The 20252-nt window shown below is 40.5% G+C and overlaps 1 pseudogene; it reads left to right on the top strand.

Moving 5' to 3' along the window:
* Positions 1-18138, top strand: part of LOC149192656 (serine/threonine-protein kinase AFC2-like) — a 28805-nt pseudogene extending 10667 nt beyond the window's left edge.
* Positions 18139-20252: the final 2114 nt, after the last annotated feature.

Genomic DNA, 20252 nt, shown 5'->3' with positions numbered 1-20252 from the left:
ACAATGGGAATTTTGGTTGGTGTTTTGGGTTTCCCCTGCCTTATCCTTGTGCTTTTCCTTGTCCTAAAATATAAGGGGGTTTGCCTCTGTCTTTTTCCTTTCTATTTGATACAGGTGCTAAGAGAAATGAGGGAAGTTGTTGCTTCTCTCTCAGTGGCCTCTGGAGACACCCTAGATGACTCCTCGTTATCTTCTGCCTCCTCTTTTTCATTGCCCTTTTCCTCTCTATTTTTCCTCTCCTCTTCTCCTTCTATCTCCTCATCTTGTTTATCAATCTCTTCTTTGTCATCTTCCTCTTTTTCATCATCATTCTCTTCCTATTTATCCTCTTCTTCTTCATCTTCCTCCTCATCTATCTCATGTTCATCCTGTTCTGTTTCTTCTTCCTTTACTTTAGTCTCTTCCTCATCCTTTTCACTGACAATAGGACTAACATCATATGTGAGAGCCTTGATGTCCTCCTCTGTCTGCATGTCTCTGAAAATTAACCATTGGATAGGAATTTTGAGGTTGTGGGTGGCATCTTCTATGATGATTCTAATTAACCTATGATGAGCTAATTATTGGGAAATTCCCTCTTGCACCTTTATGCTTGTGTCTATCAGTGATTGCAGAAGGAAGTATGGTATGTTGAGCCTGTGGTGAGGAGGTGTTTCTGCTCCAAACCTCAACTCTTAAAGGAGCCTAAAGTGATAGCCATAGACCACACTATACCTACCCTCACATGATATGTATTTGATAAGTTGGTAGCTCACCTCATTCCAGGGATATGGCAGGCTTGCTCTCCTTACTCCATTCTTGTCTTCAATGGGTTCCTCACCTTCTAAAAAGAATTTCCTCTTGGAAATCTAGCTATCTCCCTTGTCTTCCTTCCTCCATGGTACTCCTAGGGGAAGTGTGGTAACTTTGCTGATGAGTTCAGGGGTGAGATCTATGGAGAGGCCTCTTACCACAACAGTGGCATGGACTCTGGTAAGTGGAATGAGGGAGAGAGCAAACTCTCGGGCCACTTCATCATCATACCCTCTTAATTTTTCGAAATACCCCATCCAATTATGCCTTGTGAAGATTTCTAGCACCTGAGGGTGTTGTTGAATTCTCACAGTGTTAATGGGCTCCCTTCTATTAAACCCTCCTGTCATCTTGGTTTGTGAAGTTTGAGGAAATGAGAGGGTTGATACAATTGTTAAATGCAGCAATAAATAACTGAAATGACTGTGTGGACAATTCCCTTACATAGCTACCAAATTCACTCAAACTAGAGGATTTCTTGTTCAATTCACTTGGAAAAAGGGAAGTAATTACAGATCCTACCTCTTCATAGTGTTTGTTGTGGCCAACCCCCATGTTTTCCCCTCTGAAACTCCTCTCAGCCAATCTTGTAGACTGTCTCTGTGTATCTTGTAGGAATCTTGTGTGCAATCCTATGGGATTTCCTGTTCAATCCTATAGGAAGTCCTGTGCAAAAAAACGATGGAGTTTTCCTCTTTTGTAGGTGGCCTGGGTATGAGAGTGACTTTTGCAAGAGTGAGCCTTGAGGAAATGCATGCATGAGTGCATGGGGATCAACAAATATTTCTTCTTATGGCCAAGTTATCTGAGGTGGTGTGCTGGCAGCGAAGGTACGTTTTCTATTTTTGGACCATTGGTCCCCACTAACACTTCATCATTTCCCTCTCCTCATAATCAACTCCCAGTTCATGCCTCCGTAGACTTAACTCTTTTTGTCTTGTTCTTCTCCTTTTTTTGAGTTGACTGTTGCCATGTGTGGGAGGACCAACTGTTTTGTCTTCGTCGAATGAACAAAGGTGGCCAAGTTAACTGGCCACCTTTCACTTATAAACCAACTCACTCATAACCTTTACATCTTTTGACTACATTATGAAAATAAGAGAGTGAACGATATACTTACCTATGTGCTAACCCTTGCTGCAGTTGTTGAAGACTGGAGGTGTTTGTTGTGTGTTGGTTGCATGCTATTTTTTCCTTCTTTTTTTATTTCTCCTTGATGATTCCTTTGATGTGCAGGTATCTGGTGTTGAAGATGTTGGTGTTGCTGCTACTTTGGAGCTCCTTCTTCTCTTGGATAATTATGCTAGAAGCTTGCTACAATCATGATTTGTATTATGTGGGATAGACTGCTACAGGATGTCCTATAGTTGCTTCTCCCTCAGAACTCTTAATCATACACTCTGCTGGGATTTTGAGGATGGTGACATGGATTGAGAGGAAGACTAGGAGTGTGGAGAAATGAGACATACTCAGGTGTTTCTCCCTTTTGTTCTCTGTTTCATGTTTTTTCCTTTTTTCTTTTTTTGAAGACTGTGACAAATATTTTTTTGAACTAATTTTTTTGATGGTGACTGCAGAGGTGATGAAAGTGGACATTGGTATGGTAATGAAATGTTGATGTAGGGGTGTTATGTCTTTTACATAGCAGGTCCTTTGTTTTCCTTGTGTTCACTTCCTGTAGGATTCCTGAGCCACTGTAATTCCCACAGGATCATCTTGTAGGTTTTCAGTGGATCCTGTAGGTTTACAGGGGATCTTGTAGAAAGCACAGTCCCCTTGCAAACTGAAGCAAAGGAGTGAAAAAAATGGAAGAAATGGTGGAGTGATGAATGACAATGAGTGGAAAAATAGCAATGTGAGTGAAATAGGTCCCTTTTTTATCCTCCTTTGTTCTCTGATCGTCCTCCTTGCTAACCTGCAAATAGAAATTTTCATGATTTTTTTCTCTCATATATTTTTTTTTTAACAACTAGGTTACCTCTGAGAGGTTTTCATCCTAGTTGTTTGCCCTGGGTGCCTCAAGAGAGGTTTTCACTCAGGGATCTTTTTATTTTCCCTTCTTCTTTTTCTAACACCATTGGGTCACCCCAAGAGGTTTTCAACCCAATAGTGGTACTCAGGCGCCTCATGGAGGTTTTCACTTGAGTCCTTATTTTTCTTTTTTCTCAGTGATTTGATGAGGTAGGAGATGAAACTTACTCCACTACCATCACTATTTTATTGATACCATCAATGAACTCTTGCTTTAACAATGGTCTTTTGTAAAATTTCAATCGGTGCCCATTAACAAGTAAAGGAATGGACTCTTCATCTATGGTTCTGATCTGCACTAAACCATTATCATGACATCTCTCTATAACATAAGGTCCTAGCCATCTAGTCCTCAACTTGCCCTTAAATTCTTTATATCTGGAATCATATAACAAGGCCCAATCACCTTCTCGAAATTGTTTATCCTTGATGTTTTTATCATGCCATATCTTCCTCTGAAGTTGGGTTACCTCTGTGTGCTAGAGGGCCTGAATTCTAAGCTCATCTAAACCATTTAACTGTAGCAATCTCTCTTTTTGTGCACTGCTGAGATCTAGATCTAGTTGGGCTGCCATCCTTAGTGTGTTATACTCGAACTCAATGGATAGCAGGGCCTTTTTCCCATAGACCAGCTCATAGGGTGTGAATCCAGTGGTGCTCTTCTAGGTGGTATTATAGGCCTGGGTGGCCTCAACTAGTCTATCTGCCTAATCTTTCCTACTATTGCTAACCACTTTGGTCAATATGACCTCCAGTGCTCTGTTGGTCACCTCCACTTGCCCATTATCTTGTGGGTGATAGGGAGTGGAGGTCCTATGCTTGATCTTGTGCTGGCTGAGCAAGTCTTCAATCATGTTGGAGGTAAACTGACTGCCTTGATCAGTGACCAGCTCTCTAGGGTACCCAAATTTGTAAAATACATTCTCCCTTAAGAACTCAACCACCTTCTCCTTTGTTGTTGCCTTAATTGCCTTGGTTTCATCCCACTTAGTCAGATAGTCAATGCACACAATGATGTACTATTTTTTCTTGGAAGGAGGGTCAAGAGGTCCAATGAAGTCCATTCCCCACTTTTCAAATGGCTCGAAAGTCACTTGAGGCTATCGAGGCATTTCATCCCTTGGAGTAGGTTTTCCCATCTTTTGGCATTGATCACACTGACTAGTATATCTTTTCACATCCTGATGAAGAGTGGGCCAATAATAGCCTGCTTGTAACACTTTGAATGTTGTCCTCTCTACTGCAAAGTAACCTCCAGAAGGCCCATCATGACGGGTCAGAAGGATGTCAAAGACTTCCTCCTCCCTAACACCCCTTCTCAAAATTTGATCTGGGCCAAGTTTGAAGAGGTTTCCCCCAATCCAAGTGAAGGGGACGCTCTTCCTTATAATCTTACTTTTCTCTTTGGAAGATAAGTTCGGTGGGAACTATGTAGATGCCAAATAGTTTGCTATGTCAGCAAACCGTGGATAGAGAACTGAAATGGCGAACAAGTGCTCATGATCCAGGTCTGGGTGTGAAGAAGGACCTTACCAAGACCTTTTACTTTCGTGATGTGTTAAAATTTCCCTTTTAAAAGAACATTAAGGAATACAAGTGCATGCGGAAAAGAAGAGGAGCATAACAATCATCAGCACATGAAAACAAAAGCCATTTTTAACAGAGTTCGTCCAGGAGGGACTACGTCTCCGAGCCCCAATCAAGGTGGTGTAGGCCGCTGCATTAGGTTTGTCAATAAAAGTGATGTACACAAGAGTTTGTTGTCTCGATCATACAAGGAAGAAGGCACTCACGCAGGAGTGGCTCTAAGAGATATTCTACAACTAGAACTCTCAATCAATACTCCTATCAGTATAACCAAAAACATGCATGGTGCGCATCCCGGCAACAAGGCACAAAAGGGATGTCAAAGAAAAACACATGCACATGACAACAAGAGTATCCCATAAACATACAAAGGGATCTCAAATCATCAAGTACATCATTTGAATATTCCTCATAACATGAAGCAAGGAATCATGACAACATGAAAATAAAGAAGATCCTGCATCAATATCAATCTAGGATCTGCAGCATAATGTAAAAGAAGAAATATATGAATAAATCATATACCTCACACCAACCATGGGCCAACTGAAGATATGAATGAAGAAGTGGATAAATCAATCCACGGTGAACATATGTTCACATTATCAATGCACAGGCACAATCCGCTACCAATCTATCACGACCTCATTACGAATGGCCATATGAAGAGGCGAGCATCTGAAGCAAACTGTCAAAGTGTTGAAGCTCGCTGAAACACTAATCTCACAGCATCAATATGCAAGAAGAATAAATGATTGAAGAAAAAGAATCGATCTCAAAGAAGCATTGATCATACAAGAAGAATCGATCACAAAGAAATATAACCAATCATAAAGTGAAGAATCATTCGAGTCTTCTCGCTCGGTAGCTCTATGGATATTTGGCCATATAGTGCTCGAGTTTGTCTCCCACTCTGTGAATCTACCAGAATTTCAAGCAGTCTTGGGCTATCATGCTTTGTTGTGGCTCTCTCTGGCACTCTAGCTATCTCTGTGCAATTTCTGGCCCTCTCATTCTATGGCTCTCCATCGGCGCAACCTCCTTATTGAGGTCTCTGGCACTCAGGCTCTCTAGCATTCCCCAACATAGGTTCTTGGGCTCTCTAGTACAGATTCTCTTCCTCTGGCATGCCACCCTCGAGCTTTCTGTCATACCATTGCTACACAGCCTTCCGCACTCTCCTCGGCTCTATATCACCCATCGTGTTTTATACACGTTTGGGACAAGGCCGCATACAAATCGGGGTCGTTTCTATCCAGAATATAAGCCGTTTGCTTAAAAGCATCGGTCGTTCCAACAAAACTTTGAAAATAGCCTTCTTTCTATTTTAAAATAGAAATACACTGAAAACTGAAAAATCTGACAAATCCCTTTAAAGTCGGACTTCAAAACAGTTTAAATTGGCCCTACAAACTTTATCAGGTCCGCTTTAACCGCTTATCGCATCGCATAACTGATTTGGTCAAAACCAGGAATACACTAAAACATCTGAATTCCTGGACCTCAAATTTTATAAAATCGAATCTATTATTCCATCAGGTCCACGCCTAATCTCAAGTTAGGATCTCCGATCACCAACGCTGATCGTTCCGATTGGTGATTTAATTGTGGCTATTGATCGGCTTCCTGATCCGACGGCTGAGATTAAATCGCATATCACTATATCATCGGCTCAGGGTCCTTTGCCGATATATTGGCATGTGCCGACGCTAATCGTCGATCGCTCTGATCACTAATATCGGTGATCGCTAATCATAGGGGTCTCGATCCTCGGCCTTTGGGTTTCGCTGACACTGATATTCCATTGCCGATTCGCAGCGCCGATAAAGCAGATTTGAACGTCAATCTCATAACCTAACTCTCTGACATCGTCGATTGCCTACCCCTGATCTCGATTAATCGAAGATTGCTGATCGAGGGTCCTAGAGGCCCACCTTAAGTCCACCCTTTGGACTATGCCGATTGCGATTTGACTCTTAAGGCTTAAAGTCCAATTTTTATGGAAAAACCTCATTTTCTTAAGGATCAAGTTGACCTTATTTTCGTGATAACTTTGTCATCCAGATTCGGATTGACAAACCATTCACACCTCTATGATCAGGAAGATGAGCTCTTTGATCTGGTCCTAGTTCAAAGTCTTTCTGATCACTTTGATTTTCAAGCATTCATGCCATGGTGTCTGAAGATCCACCTGGATCAATCCTCCCTACTGAGGAGCTTTTTGTCCTCCAAAAGCATAAAAATTAATCTTCTCCTTTCTTTGTACCCTCTCTGCATCACAAATGTCCTGAAAAGGTCTTGCTTCCATCTCCTTCACCCTTGTTCTTCAGAGCTTTAAACGACGAGCCGACACCTACTACTTCTGCAACATGTAGTACATGGATTTGCAATTACATGCTTTAAATGACATGACCAAACTAAAGACCCAAACGTCCCATACTTGCCACAAGTTTATAACTCTTACTTGGTAGTCAAGTTTACAATAACATGGTCATAATACTCTAGATATAACAACAAGGCCAACTCATCATGGTTGCTTCAAAAAGTGATGGAAAACACATCATCACTGCAACACATGATTTACATATATAAGGCCAAACACTATCGTTTTGACAAGTGATGGAAACATAACATCACTTTCAGAGTATTAATATGCGACTCAAAACATGACCGGACATCATTGTTGCTGACCAAGTGATGGCAAACTCATCATCACTTTTACACTTTAAAAATGCAACAATTGATTTACAAAGAATGACCATGAAACGACAGCAAGTCAAAAGAACCATTTTCACTTATCAATGTGAATGGGTCACCTCCTTGAGGTGGTTTTTCTTATCGCACAACTGCTCTTCCTGGTTCACGCACCGACACTTTTTCATTAAGGCACTGCTCTGGATGGAGCTTCTAGCAAGTGGCTCTCTGATGGCCACTTCTGTCACAATAACTGCAGTATGTTTTCTTCCTCCATATCTGCTTAACGTGTTGTTGCGAGGTTTTTTCACACCTCATCTTTTTTAGTGTTGCCATCCTTTTCCAACTAATGAAAAGGTATGGTTAGGTAAACCACAAAAAGTGCATGCCTTTCGATGCCTTCGTCTTTGTTCATTATTAACAATATGATCATACTGAAAATTCAAATATCGAAAGTTATTATACCTTCCTTTGCTATCTTTGATGTCAGTATGGAGATTAGAGCTTGCCTCAGCTCTCTTCCTGCTATGGAAACTGCCATGTGATGATGGGGATGTCTTCCCATCATTCTCTTTCCTTAATGAAGTCTCAGACAACTCTGACACCTTTGAGCACTCTCCTTTGGTGTACCTCAACCCTGCAAATCGAGGTACATGCGTAACCTCCAAAGGTTGGGTCATGCCTTGGTTGTTAGCACCAAGTTCTTTCCCCTCGTGCCTTGTCTTTGTAAGAAGCCTCATATTCGTCCCTGTAATCGAGATCTCCAAATCTCCAATAGACATCATACCATCAGTAGATGAAATCGAAAGTAAATCAACATCTTTTACCTTCTCTTTTGATTTGGAAAGAACCAATGAGGGCTGCTCATCATTTTTTGTTGGTGGATCTCATTCCCCAACTTCTTTCCTACCATACCCAAGTCCTGCCTGATGGGGTAATTCCTCTACTTTGATGGGATTGACAATGCCTTGGCCATTAATGCCTAAGACTTTTCCTTCATATCCCATTCTCTTCAGAAATTTGGAGCCAATTCCTATGGTATGACTTTAAAACACAACAAAATCATCATCAGGAGATATACATGAAGATGGAGAACTACTTTTTACCTCACATGGGTTATGCTGCAGGTTTTCCAAGGCCTCGTCCTTTGCTTGCAGCTGTAGTAGCAAACTCTGCTTCTCCTCCTTGTCTTCATGCAGACGCATCTTCAATTTATCATTCTCGATTTGAAGATTATGTTTTTTTTGCTTCAGTTCCTCCATGGCCTCTTCTGTGGCTTTCAACTGAAGCTGTAACCGCTCCTTTTCCTCTGTTCTTTCTGTAGAGTTTCATACACAATTTCCACTTTCTTGGAGATGTTGAGCATGGTCTCGCACATGGCTCTTTCATCCTTTGTCATTGGATGTTCCATTGTTCATGCTGCAATTCACATCCACGTTAAGACCTGCTCTAATACCACTTGATCTAGGTCTGGGTGTGAAGAAGGACCTTACCAAGACCTTTTACTTTCGTGATGTGTTAAAATTTCCCTTTTAAAATAACATTAAGGAATACAAGTGCACGCAGAAAAGAATAGGAGCATTACAATCATCAGCACATGAAAACAAAAGTCGTTGTTAATGGAGTTCGTCCAGGAGGGACTACGTCTCTACGCCCCAATCAAGGTGGTGTAGGCCACTGCATTAGGTGTTGTCAATAAAAGTGATGTACACAAGATTTTTATGTCTCGATCATACAAGGAAGAAGGACCTCATGCAAGAGTGGCTCTAAGAGATATTCTACAACTAGAACTCTCAATCAATACTCCTATCAGTATGACCAAAAACATGCATGGTGCGCATCCCGCCAACAAGGTACAGAAGGGATGTCAAAGCAAAACACACGCACACTACAACAAGAGTATCCCATAAACATACAAAGAGATATCAAAGCATAAAGTACATCATATGAAGATTCCTCATAATATGAAGCAAGGAATCATGACAACATTAAAATAAAGAAGATCCTACATCAATATCAATCTAGGATCTGCAACATAATGTAAAAGAAGAAATATATGAATAAATCATATACCTCACACCAACCACGGGCCAACTGAAGATATGAATGAAGAAGTGGATAAATCAATCCATGGTGAACATCTGTTCACATTATCAATGTGCAGGCATAGTCCACTACCAATCTATCATGGCCTAATTACGAATGGCCATATGAAGAAGCGGGCATCTGAAGCAAACTGTCAAAGTGCTTAAGCTCACTAAAACATTGATCTCACAGCATCAACATGCAAGAATAATAAGCAATCAAAGAAAAAGAATCGATCTCAAAGAAGCATTGATCATACAAGAAGAATCAATCACAAAGAAATATAACCGATCATAAAGAGAAGAATCATTCGGGTCTTCTCGCTCGGTAGCTCTATGGCTATTTGGCCATATAGTGCTTGGGTTTGTCTCCCGCTCTACGAATCTGCCAGAATTTCAAGCACTCTCGGGCTATCATGCTTCGTTGTAGCTCTCTGCGGCACTCTAGCTATCTCTGTGCAATGCCTGGCCCTCTCGTTCTGCGGCTCTCCATCGGCACAACCTCCTCATTGAGGTCTCTGGCACTCAGGCTCTCTAGCATTCCCCAACATAGGCTCTCGAGCTCTCTGGTACAGACTCTCTTCCTCTGGCACGCCGCCCTCAGGATTTCTGTCATACCATTTCTACACAGCCTTCCGCGCTCTCCTCGGCTCTGTATCACCCATCATGTTTTATACATGTTTGGGGCAAGGCCACATACAAATCGGGGTTGTTTCTGTTAAGAATAGAAGCTGTTTTCTTAGAAGCATCGGCTGTTGCAGCAAAACTTTGGAAATAGCCTTCTTTCTATTTTAAAACAGAAATACACTGAAAACTGACAAATCTGACAAATCCCTTTAAATCCGAACTTCAAAACAGTTTAAATCGGCCCTACAAACCTTATCGAGTCTGCTTTAATCGCTTATCTCATCATATAATTGATTTGGCCGAAACTGGTAATACACTAAAAAGTTTGAATTCCCAGACCTCAAATTTTATAAAATCGGGTCTATTATTCTGTCGGGTCCGCGCCTAATTGCAAGTCGGGATCGCCGATCGTTCCGATCACCAATTTATTCGTGGTCGTTGATCGGCTTCCTGATCCGATGACTAATATTAAATCGCATATCGCTATCTCATCGGCCCGAGGTCCTTCGTCAATATATTGGTATGTGTCGATGCCAATCGCTGATATCGACGATCACTAATCGCAAGGGTCTCGATCCTCGGCCTTTGGGTTTAACCGATGTCGATATTCCATCACCGATTCACAGCACCAATATCGTCGATTTGACTAGATCGCATAACCTAACTCTCCAACATCGCCAATTGCCTACCCCCGATCCCGATTAATCAGAGATTGCTAACCGGGGGTCCTAATGGCCCACCTTAAGTGCACCTTTTGGACTATACCTATTGTGATTTGCCTCTTAAGGCTTAAAGTCCAATTTTTATGGAAAAACCTCATTTTCTTAAGGATCAAGCTGACCTTCTTTTCGCGATAACTTCGTCATCCAGATTCGGATTAACGAACGTTCACACCTCTACGATCAAGAAGATGAGCTCTTCGATCTGGTCTTGGTTCGAAGTCTTTCTAATAACTTTGATTTTCAAGCGTTCATGCCATGGTGTTTGAAGATCCACGTGGATCACTTCACCTGCAAGCAAAGTTAATCTGGACAAAAAGTTTGCAACAACATTTTCCTTACCAGGCTTATCAACAATAGTTAGATCAAATTGTTGTAATAAAAGCAAACATCTTATAATACGATCATTCACATCGGGTTTATTCATTAAATATTTGATTGCAGCATGGTCAGTATGGAAAAATATTTGATAGTCTGTAATATAATGCCTAAATTTATTTAATGAATGCACAATAGCCAGGAGCTCCTTTTCGATCACTGTATAGTTCAGTTCGGCGTTTGATAGATTCTTACTAATAAATTAAATGGCATAAGGAAATTTTTCATCTGTCTAACCTAGGGCTGCTCCTATGGCTTTGTGTGAGGCATCAGCATGAATGTGAAAAGGAAAGGCCCAATTTGGGCCTCAGAGAATTGGGGCAATGGTTAACTTGTTCTTCAGGATGTCCAAGGCCTCTTGATAGCTTTTTGACCATATAAACTCAGAGTCCTTGGCCAACAACCAAAATAAAGGAGAGGCCAACTTGTTGAAGTCCTTTATGAACCTTCAGTAGTATCCAGCTAATCTTAGGAAACTTCTGACATCTCTCTGTTTTTGAGGAGGTGGGACCCTTTGGATAATAGCTATTTTGTTGGGGTCCACTTGCAGTCCTTACTGAGATATTGAATGACCCAGCACAGTCCCTTTAGTCATCAAGAATTCACATTTCTCGGGACTGAGAGACAGGTTCATCTCAATACATTTGTGTAGTACCTTACCTAAGTTGGACAAAGCCTCCTCGAAATCACCCCCATAAGGTGTGAAATCATCCATATAGATTTCTACCGCATCATGGACCAACTCAGCAAAGATACTTAGGACTGCTCTCTGAAAGGTGGTAGGAGCATTTCATAGGCCAAAAGAAAGGACCCTATAGGAAAAAGTTCCCCAAGGACAAGTGAAGGTGGTTTTATCTTGGTCTTTCAGGCTAATCTGGATTTGGTTGTACCCGCTGAATCCATCTAGGAAAGAGAAAAACTTTTTCCCTGCCAGGCCATCTAACACTTGGTCGATGAAAGGTAGAGGGAAATGGTCCTTCTTTGTGGATTTGTTCAATTCCCTATAATTGACACAAATCCTCCACTTACCATTTTTCTTGGGAACTAACACCAGAGGGGAGACCCACTCACTGTCGGAGATAGGATAAATGAATCCTGCATCTAACAATTTTTGTAGTTCTTCTTTGACTATATCTTTAAGAGCTGGATTCATCCTCCTTTGGGATTGTTGGACTAGCTTGCAACCTTCCTTGATATAAATATGGTGAGTACACACTAAGGGGTGTACTCCCTTCATTTCTTTGTAACTCCAAGCGAAGGCATCCAAATGTTCCTTTAGCATGTTGCACAACTTCCCCTCTTGGAGAACAGAAAGAGATGGATTGATTTTCAAAGTTTTCTGAGGGCTAAATTATATGGTTTTGACATGAAGAGGATTGGAATCGTCTAAGTACATATCAATTGGATGGTTGTTTTGGGTTTCCTTTACTACTTCTTCTAGGGACAATGTACTAGGAGTTGGACTTTGGAGCAGGTGTTCAATCAAATTGTCTTCATCCTGTGGTCCTCCTCCCATGGTTGTTTCTAAGGTATATAGTTGGGCAGTATAAACTTCATCTTCTTCCTCCTCTTCCAGCCATAAAGGTAAATCATGTTGTAGATATGGCTGAGCAGGAGGGTATAGGACTAACTGCTTGGACATATGCCCATTCTTGATGGTCATATTCCCAGCTCTGCAGCTAATGTAAGCATCGGCAGTGGCCAACTAGGGCCTCCCAAGGATGAGAGGGTAACCAGTAAGCTTATCCTTAGGCTAGAGAACTAGGAAATCTACAGGGTACTCCCAAGAGTCAATGGAGACCATCACATCCTCCACAGTCCCCCCAGGTGTCACTGTGGAGCGGTCTACAAGTTACAGGACCGTTGTGGTCTTTCTCAATGAACCTTGGAGGTTGAGCTTGAGCATGGTGTCCTTAGTCATCACATTAATGGCAGCCCCAAGATCGATCAAAGTGTGTGGGACAATGGTGCCATTGATGTGCACATCTACTACAGGGCTTCCAGGGTCCAAATACTTTGGACAGATTACCTGCCCCAGCATTAAGTCAGACAGTTTTCCAATGACATTAATGGTAGGGGCATCTCTTCTTCACCTCCCTGGATGCTTGTAGCACTTCTCCTTAATCAACTTATTATAAATAAGCACATCTTTTATTGCTTGAAGAAGTGGAATATTTACACATATATTTTTTCAATTCTCCCAGAAGTTCAGTCTCTTATAGGGTAGGTTGGGGTGGTTGAGTTAGTCTCTCAGGAAAGGGTACTTTAATAATGCTTTCCTCCCTTTCTTCTTCAACCCCCCTAGGTGGAGGTGGAGGTTGGTTATCCGGGAGAACTCTCCCAGATCTCAAGTTAATTTCCTGGATCTCCATAGCATAAGTTGGATATGATGTCTCTCCATTGTATACTTGTTGTGCCTGTCTGTTGTTCGGGTTCGGATTTGGATGGGTAGGCATATGGGTTGTTTCGATGGAGCAAAGTGTAACAAATGTGGTTGGGCAGGTGGTGAAGGCAATAAAATTGGAAAATTTGTGTACTAGGTCCTCCACCCCTGGGGCGGTGCATTCCACTGAGGTTGTGGCGGAGCATATGGTTGAAATTACTGGCTGGCTGGCTGGGAGTGATACTGAGATGCAAAGAACAAAGGAGGAGGTGTAGACCAGGAAGGATGAGCAGGGGGTCCCCAAGAAGGTATGGATGTGGTCTGGTTGGGGTTGTAGTATGCATGGGATGACCCTTGCATTCCCTGCTAGTATGGCCTAGGCCCATGAGGTCTCATTTGGTTTATTTAGCAAAGTTGTTCAGTGACCCCTTCAGCTCCTTGATATACATCTTTGAGTCCAGGCAAAGAAGGGAACTTGTCTGTGGAGTGGTTTTCTTCATTGACTTAGCAGATTTCAATAGAATTTAATGGACATTCATTCCTAAGGTGCCTCCTGGTGCACCTAGGATAGAAAATGGCCAAGGCTCTCTCTGCTTCCTCCTGCTTCCTCTTAATGTGCATAGTGTCCATTTGTAAGGCAAGGGTTTGCAGCATCTCACTCTTGAAATCTTCCAGCATGTTTCCAATTTCACCCTTGATGGATGAGTTGGAAGAGGATGTATTGACCATAAGTTGACTACCCCTACCCTTTTTCCTGGCTGCCCTAGAATGGTTTCTAAAGATAGTCTTCATGTCCTCGTAGGGTAACCAGTAGATATCTCCTCCTACTAACAAGTGTAGGGTTTCCAGAAGATCTTCCCTTACGCCCCTTAGCAGGACCAGCTTTAGTGACCAGGGTCAAGTGTGCACCTAGCCCTTTTGTAACTAAGCTGGAATATCTCTTCATAATCCTCTAGGGATTCATCATTGCCTAAGGTCATCCTAAAAAATTCTTCTTTAGTATCCTTAGACCTACAGTAGTCTCAATACTTATTTTTGAAGGCTTGGTGCATTTGGCCCCAAGTTGTGATGTTATCCCTAGGTAAACCCATGAACCGGCACAGAGCTGCATCCTTCAGGGTAGATGGAAATAGTTGCAACTTCTTCTCATCATCCGTATAGTCATAGGTTCGTCATATAACAACAAACTCAAATAGGAAAGTGTCGGGGTCTTCTGTGGTTAGGCCATGGAAATGAGGAAGGGTAGAGGGGCTTATATTTTTCATCTTAGTGTCCCCATTGGTTTCCCTGATGGGGAAGGCACCCTCAACTCTCTCTCTATTCCCTCTATCATTTCTATTTTTAGCCATTGGCTCGGTAGGAATGGGTTCTTCTTCTTCCCCTGTAGGTTCTTCAAATATGTCTGGTTGCTCACCTAAGGGTTCCTCCAGTTCAAAGCCACTGAAGAAGAGAGAAGGTTGGTTGTTGGATGTAGTGGGGGTATTTGGAAAAAAATTCCCTAAGTTATCCCTATTCCTACAAGGCATGAAAGGAAATGTTTTTGGTTTGGTTTGGTGATTTTTCTTAAATTTTGAAAGTGCTTTGCAAAAATAAATTTTCAAATGGAGTGAAAACTACTAACTGAATGAAAAACTAATTGCTGAATTGAAATATAACTTGCAAAATGGAAAGGAAAGCAAAGAATGCAAAATGAAAAGAAAACTAAATTACTTTTGTAGAAATGAAACTAATGGCGGAATAGTAGAAACAAGAAGGAGGAGAAAGAAAGCAATAATCACATATTACTCAGACACCTCCCCGGCAACGGCGTCAAAAAGCGATGAGCACTAGTATTGTAGCAAGAATGTTCCAACTCCTAAGCTACCAGCTTTACTTTATCAACCCAGGGTTCGTACAAACTTGGAGGTGACAGTGTTGTATACACAAGTAAAAGTGATGGTCATGCTTTTTTTCACTTGTTCAACTGGCGAGAGACCACTGCGATTTTTCAAGCTAGAATTCTATGGATTCAGAAGAAGCTTGGTTTCTTGATGAAAGAAAGGGAAATCTACTCTAAGAGAGAGCTGATCTATTGCAATAATGAAAAAGACCGAAATTCAATGCTAAATCACACCATTTCCTAATTAACTGCTAAGAAACTATGCTTTGCAATAATGCTAAATTAACATGAACCAAATGCTACTGTCTAAGCATGGAAGTTAAAAGCATCAAATTTCACCATTATGCAAGTAAAGGGACTAAAATATCTATGTTTTTGTCTTTTTGTTCTTTTCATGCAAAATCAAATATGCAAACTAATCTCTTGTGGTGATGTGGCAGGTGGTTTAGGGATGTTTGAGGATGGCTGGAAGGTTTAGGAGATGGCTGGATGGTGTGGGAGACCCTGGGGTGACCTTTGGGGGCTTCCTAGAGGTTTTCCCTCAATTTAGCCTCAAACAAGCCACTACAAGAAAACCTACAAGATGTACTAGAAACCTACAGGATTCCCTGTATTTCTACAAGATGCAGCCAAGAGAAAAACGAGAGGTGTTGGACGTGATGGAAGGCTTAGGGAAGGTCGTTGATGGGCGGAATAGGGTGAGAAAATTCCTAGGGTCACTTAGAAGTCAACTGCGAGGTTAGGAGATGGTTGGATTCGCTCAATGTGCTTGGAATAATTTCTATGTAAAATGATGAAATGGGTGAAGGTAATGGTGAAAGCAAGGAATGATTATGGTGGATGAAGCAGAAGGTGATTGCTGGCTATGAGGTCTTTGTCTTCTCCTGAAGCACCTACTTTGCATCAAACATATATAATTTCCAAAAATTCATGTAAACAAGAAGCATTCTCATAAGCTAGAAAAGCATAATTAATGAACTAACTATCTACCTTATGCATGAGGAAAGTAGCTGAAAGGAATGGAATCATGGATGAGATCTACTACAAGAATGAAGATAGAAGATATGGAAATGCAATCCTACTTTGCAAAACTGATCAAATGCTAGCTTAAATATAGTAAACTCTAAAGCTTATGAAAGAAATAGAAATTTGTGTTTTAGGGGCTGCATAAGGGTCCCTTCCTCAAATCATGATCCCAGAGGGAAGAAGTGAGGCCAAGACAGCTGCCGACAGCCTTGTGGTGCTTCTTTTATCCCTGTCAACCTTCTACTGATGTAAGGCACAAATGGAAGCAAACTAATAAACAACCAATCAAATCTACACTACTTTGCAATGAAAATACCTCTAAAGACAAATTAGCAATGAAGTTATGAAACTAAGCTAAACATACAGATACAAAAAGAGGAGCCTTGGCTACTAGGGTTGGGACCTAATCCAAGAGCTTCATCCCTCTAAGTTAACCCAGTGTTGGCTCAAAACAAAACTCATTCTTATTACCAAAACAGAGAATTACATCAAAATCTTCCACAAGTCTGAAGCTCGAAAATAACTTAGAGTTTTACAACAAAAATTTGAATCCTAATAAGGTTCTAGGCCTCTCTACTTATACAACTGAAGTCCCCAACGAATTCCTTACAATTAGGGAGGCTAGGCTCCCAATCTTGAGATAAACTTGCTCTTTGTCTCTCACTTGCTTGGTTGCCTTCTAATCCTCATGACTTGGTTGCATGCACTCCGAGCTCGTGTGATAAATGGAGGAATATTTGAATGGGGGAGAAGTAAATGAGGATGATTTACCTCCTACAATCCCTCTCCCTTGTCCCATTCGAGTTTCAACCTTAGTCTTTGCCAAAAATCCTTGATTTTCTCCTTAAAACCTGCACTCAATGCATATTAGTCCACTAGGCATGATATCCCACTCTAACTCATTTCATAAACAAAATATAATCAAAAACATGTAATAAGTTGTGAGAAAAGTTGGTTTGAGTAAGCTAGGAGGTGAATTAAGGCCCATATAATTACCCAGTGATGAGGCTCATCAAGTTGCATATATGATACTTATTACTAATTAGGTCATGATAAAATGTCTATCCATTATAAGGGATATTCATTTGAGATTAATAACAATCTGGATTGGCAGATATGCATGGCTTGAAGCTCATTCACATAGATTTAAAGCCAGAAAATACACTTTTTGTTTCTTCAGACATTGTGAAGATTCCATATAAGGTAGTTAAGTGGCAAGAGAAACAAATTTTTTTCAGTTAACAGATTTGATTGTATTCTCAAAACATAATTATTTGATTATGGTTCCTTTGGTTCAATACATTCTTTCTTTGTTCTCTGGTCTCTCTGTGTCTTTAAATGTATGTTCTCATACATTCCAAGCATTTAACTCTGATTAGTATCCGTTTTAAAAGGGTTTGGAGAGGTCATCACAAGAAATATGCAACTGATTTCCAAAATCAAGTGCAATAAAGCTGATTGATTTTGGAAGTACCACTTTAGAAGGTGAAGATCACAGATCAATGATCTCTACAAGGCATTATCGATCTTCTGAAGTGATATTGAGTAAGCATGGAAAGATGACTAAATAGGATTAGCTTAGCCAATTAAGTGAACTAAGTGGATTAAAGGTCTTTCTAATGTTCAAATGAGCCATTAGAGTGAAACTATATCGAATTTCATTGTAATTATTAACAGGACTTTCATGGAGCTACCCCTCTGATATCTGGAGTGTAGGATGCATACTTGTGGAGCTTTGCTCGGTAATTTATTATACCATAAACATTTTGTGTTTATGATATTTAACCTGTTGTAAATTAGAAATATATTTATCATAGTTGCATATTAAATATGCAGGGGAAGACATTGTTTCAAACCCATGAGAATTTGGAACATCTTGCCATGATGGAAAGGGTATTGGGCTCATTTCCACATCGTATGATAAAGAAAGCAGAGTGAGTTTCATGACATTTTTCTAGTGAAATAGTGTCTCAATAAGTTTTTCAGGTGTTATAAACGGCCTATGTTAAAAGTAAACCATAACATTCAATATCATCCTGTAAATAGTTGCAAAAGTGCAAAATATTTTAGGCATGGAAAAAGTTTGGATTGGCCAGAAGGAGCATCTTAATAAACCCTGTTCATGCCAAAGAATCCTTTCATGGAAAACAAGAATATTATACTCACAATAGGTGGCTTGTACAGATGATCAGGATTTATTATGGTTTGATTCTAGCCATTTCTCTATATTAATTGAACCCCTTCCTCTAATGGTTTCTATTATGTTCCGGCAAAGTTTGTGACATTTAAATCATAACTATGTTCTATGACAGGGTTTTCTAGACTATAGTTGGTCCTAGCCACCTTCTTTAGTGGTATAAACCAACTACGATGAAAGTTTGCCTTCCATCTCCTGAGGTGCCTCAACTTTTGTCTTGTGTGCAAGTTGGAAGCTAATGCCACGCTGATAGGGATAGATTTTTCTTTTGCCATGAAAAAAGGCTTGAATTTTGTATTGAGCTACCCTTTTGTTTTTATTTATCTTTATGCTATGATATATAGAATATATGTATATTTAAAATCAATATTGTGGTAACTTTTAGTTAATAACAATTATAACATAGGGAGGGGTATCTAAACCTTTCACCATTGAGGATGATTGTTAAACAAGGTTGTAGACTAATGTGTTGGTATGCTTGTCTTGAGCATATAATGATATTGATCCATTTCGCATTGCAGCAAATTCGCAGCATATTGGAGCTTGTGCAGAGCTAGAGAGGTGACGATATGATATTTGAGGTAATTTTTTGTGTTATTTATATCTTGTTTGATCTGATTTTAATTTCTTTGTTATATATTTACCCAAATTACATCATAGACGACATAAATGGATTCTTTTTTCTCCTCACCCTTCATCAGAATGATGGGAACTTAGGCCTTTAATTTCCCTTGGGTCGCAAAGATGTATTGTTCTGTCTTCCTTTGGCATAGCTTGGAGTGAGTTCTCAATTCCTTGTGTTAGCTACCTATACCAGTAGGTTTCATATTTCATGATTGGCTATGGAAGGTCCAAATATGCTCTGCTTTGATGATTCAAAGATCACATATTTCCTAGGAATTTTTGATCAGTGCTGATAGCTTGGTATGGACTCAAAGTTTTGATGGATGATCCAACAGTTTAATCTGGATCATGCCATGTTTTCAATTTTCAGTTATAGAATAGAGAAAGCAGTCTGTCCAAACTGTTTAATCTTGGCAGACAAGCAGTTCAGGTAGAGAAGAAAAGGCTCCCAACAGCTTAATCTGGGACCTTGGAGGAAATAAGGGTAGAAGTAGATAGAAATAACAAAGAAAAAGCCAAAGAAAAGAAAAGGCAAGTAAGGGTCTGCAAGTTCAAGTGCACCCTCCAAGAAGAAATAAAAAAATGCTAGGCAAAATAGTTGGGTAGGTAGTGGTGGTTGCAGAAAAGGCTACTTTCACCATTGCAGGCGTGGTGACTATGATTACCAAGGCAAAGTCTATCAAGTGACAAGGTGGGCATATTCATCAAGTAGCAGTAGGGACCATGACTAATTTCCCTCATTCCCCTCCAATGTCATTTCTAACATTCCCCCATCAGCTAAGATTCATGGAAAAGACTAAGGTGTCATGGTGGTTCTTAATCTTTAGAAGCCACATTTCTTGTCTAAAAATCTTTTCATTTTGATATACTCTCAAAACCAAGTTTGTTTCACATAAACTTAAATGGTTTCCCCTCCACTCACCCCCTCTACTCCATGCTAACACTAATTCTACTATGTAAATCCCCTATATTACCTTTTCCCCTATTATTACTAACACCACGGTGTATAAACCCCAAAACCTTATAAATACCCACCCCCTTGGCATTATAGCCAATAAAGTCTCGATTCAGGGATCAAATGACACCAGGTCATGTTGATGAACCTATGCCAACTACCCCTTCCCCTTCATGAGCTAATTCCTCTATTTTAACCCCTTTTTGCACATAAAAAACCCCTAAAAGGCCTAAAGTCCCACCTTTACCCGCTTCAATGAACAAAAGACATGAAAAA

This window comes from Pinus tabuliformis, chromosome 2_2 (assembly GCF_031772625.1).
Source record: "Pinus tabuliformis cultivar Carrire ecotype Pingquan chromosome 2_2, CPIR1, whole genome shotgun sequence".
Taxonomy (NCBI): Eukaryota; Viridiplantae; Streptophyta; class Pinopsida; order Pinales; family Pinaceae; genus Pinus; species Pinus tabuliformis.
Note: the sequence above shows the minus strand (reverse complement) of the source record. Positions and strands in the feature narration are given on the sequence as shown.